Source organism: Arachis ipaensis, chromosome B02, assembly GCF_000816755.2.
Source record: "Arachis ipaensis cultivar K30076 chromosome B02, Araip1.1, whole genome shotgun sequence".
NCBI lineage: Eukaryota > Viridiplantae > Streptophyta > Magnoliopsida > Fabales > Fabaceae > Arachis > Arachis ipaensis.
This window is the reverse complement of record NC_029786.2, coordinates 19,071,409-19,074,580: the sequence shown is the minus strand read 5'-3', so window position 1 is coordinate 19,074,580 and position 3,172 is coordinate 19,071,409. Positions and strand designations below refer to the sequence as shown.

At 35.2% G+C, this 3,172-nt stretch overlaps 1 long non-coding RNA gene across 2 annotated transcripts; it reads left to right on the top strand.

Annotated features, from left to right (window-relative positions):
• LOC110268761 lies at positions 44-2,841 on the top strand. 2 transcript variants are annotated; one of them, XR_002357189.1, is made up of 3 exons: positions 44-1,078; positions 1,581-2,245; positions 2,480-2,841. It is a non-coding gene; the product is annotated as an uncharacterized LOC110268761 (long non-coding RNA). The 2 variants fall into 2 exon arrangements; XR_002357188.1 differs by having other exon boundaries at positions 44-2,245.

Below are 3,172 nucleotides of genomic sequence, written 5' to 3'. Positions count from 1 at the left end.
TCAGCTTCAGTAATTTTGATTGTGAGTGCTAACAAATTGGCGTCCAATGTCCTTAACTAAATGCGACGCCCCCGTTTTTTGTTATAATGTTAACTTTTATTTTTTTTTCATGGTTCGCTCGTATCTTTGATATCAGTTGTTTTCAATGCAACTGAAATCGTTGGCAACGTTGACCAAATTTGTCGCCAGTATTATATTTAGAGGCTCCACCTAATTATATTGATCCGGTGGTGTGCACACGCGGTTTTGTTGTTACATATGCCCACAAAAAATGTGTGATTAATCTGCCTATCTTGGATTTTTTGAAATTTGGTTTATTTCTCTTTAATTAAATATTATTTTAATCCTCCTTATCAACAACAGAAATGCAGATGAGACATAATTGATTACTAATTTTATGGGTGGCATACGCAGCATTTATGGAGATGCAACTGTTGCTGTACTTGGTTGCATAATAGATACAGCGGATGGGGTTACCTCCCAGCAATTTATATCATTGTTTCTTTGCATAAATGTAAATTTATTTTATTTATTATATATATTAATATCATAGCTTTATCTTTATATGTCCACATTCGTCTTTTAACTTTTATCTATTTCCGTAAAACTATTTTTTATTTTTGTTATTTCTTGATTCGTTACTTATTATTTATTTTTTTATTTTTAATTTGTATTTATGTCTTATCTATAAACTCTTGGTATCTAATAAGCTTACCTATGTTGTTATCAATCTATTTAATTAGCTTATGTATTTCGCTAGCAATCTATCTGTATATCTATGTGTGCAACTAATGATCCCTCAAATCTTTTTAACTTTTTTATTGGTTTTTTTAATGGATTCTATTTTTTTGTGTGTCTCATCATGCTTTCATTTTATTATATTCAATGCACAAGTTAATACTAATAAATACATCACCTTAACAACCTGTGTCATTCAATTAATGCTCAATTTCGTTTGACTTATGCATGCTTCTGCGCCGAGTCTTTTTTACCAAAGAACAAGAATAAGCCAATTGGTGCGCTTCCCAAATTGCCTTCGTAGGATTCTTCTCTGATCTTGCATTTCTTTTCACAAACGGTGAGTGCTCTAACTTTTCATATCTCATGTGTCAGCTATTGTTGTGATTTCTCCGCGCTTATGCAATCTATTATTTTGTGTTGGCTGGGATAAACTTTCTTTCTAACTTTCTTGGTGGTACCATAAACTTAATTTTGTTATCCATCATCGTGCACACGCCGTTTGGCCTAGCTGGATGCTTCGTGTCAACTGGTTTCATGTTGAAGATGTTGCTTAATATTATGTTGGAATTAGCTCTGCAATTGCGATCTGCTTTTTTTTGTTGTTGACGATTCACATGATTTTGCTTTCGTTGGGGCATAACTCTCTCTCATCTGCCAGTTTTCTATTTCAGGAAACATGTCCAACTCTTCTGCGTTAGGCCTTGCATGCAGATGCATGGTTTTTCGTGTGGACCCAATTTTGGTTCTTTTTTTACTCTAACATGATATTAGCGTCTGTTCCAGGGATTATCAGATCATATATGAACAACTTTTTGTAGTAACAACAAATTTTTTTTCAGGCCACCGTCGCTCTTCCACATAATTTTAATAGTCAATTCCGGGATGAACTTTCCGCCGAGGTTAAATTCATTAATTACTCAGGTCATCAATTCACCATGGCGCTCCGAAAGACTCCTTCTCTTTGTCTCATAGTTGGGGGATTGACTTAGTTAATTCATGCTTATAACATTAAGGGAGGTTTGTTGGTTTTTCCTGGCTTATGTTGGCAACGCGGAGTTTCTTATCATTCATGTGTTGCGCGCTCACGCACATTTGGTTGATGATGTCCTATCGGTGGACGAACCATTTTCTGTTAATGAAATTCTAGGGGAAATATGTAATTTTCCCGATTCTTTTAAATCCATGGTAGGTGATGATGAGGATTTTTGCTATCCAATGAGTTTCATTTGTATTTGGTTTCTCCTTTACACCTCAATGGTGATGCATACTCGATCCAGTTAGCATCTAGCGTAGAAAACATGCCAACCTTTTGGTTATTCTGGAGTTATATTTGACCCCCTGGACTGCGTTTGTCCTTGCATCTTTTGATTATCGTGCTCTTAGTTCAATCTTTGGTCGTTATTCAGTTGTTTACCCAGGAATTCTGCCCAGATTGCTACCAAATTGGGAGGTTGTTGTTGTTGACAAAAAAATTTCTAAATATCAAGCCGATGAGTATATTCTGGTGAGCTTTTCTTGCATGATTCCGTTGCTTTGTGTCTGAGTTTTTCTTCACTTTCGTGTTTAAAGTCTAGATAGCGACATTATTATTGTATAGTATAATATCCTATAATTGTTGTTGACAGTCCTTGCATCCCGTGTTTGTTTTGTCCATGATTTCTGTTACTCTCTCACTGTCGCATGTTAGGAAGTCATTATTTTCTTCAAGAAAACACATTTTGTTTACTTTGTTTTGTAGACTCTCTCCATCAGTTTTGTCGAAAGGGCTTTTTGTGTGAAACCTGCTCAAGTCGATGTGGTTGACGAGGCCGGAGTTTGTTACACGGTGGATGTTCGCTCCAAATCCAGTTGGCCCCAAGAGTGCTATCTTGGAAAGGGATGGAGGTCTTTTTGTCACCACTATATGCTTCAAATAGGGAGCATAATCAGACTAATGGTTTATTCCCTAAAGTACTGGCGTGTGCATTGTCGTGTGTTATCTATTTGATATTTTGTTGAGTAATACAGAAAACTATGTACACAACATTAACTGTGGATACTGTTGTTGTGGGTTTGGGTCACAGATTGGTGTTTGGTTTATTCATAGTGAGGTTCGGACCATCCACCGTGTGTGTGTTAGGCCATACTTAGCAAAAAATCTTCTTTTCATCAACCTCAAACTGCAAATTAAACACGATTGAAAGTGAGTTTATTTTAACCTGGTCCATGTTTTCCATTTTAGTGTTTAAGTTCAATATATTTATAATAGAATCAATGTGTTGTTTATAGAAATCAAAATGACTTATATATGAAAATTGCTTAAACAGGTGCTAATCTAAATCACTTTTAATATTGTTAGTGGTTGAAACACGTTTTAATTATTTTATTAACTCATTTCTAACCAAATTATTGCTGTCGTATTAAATTAAAGTTCCATGGGAGAATTAAGCAC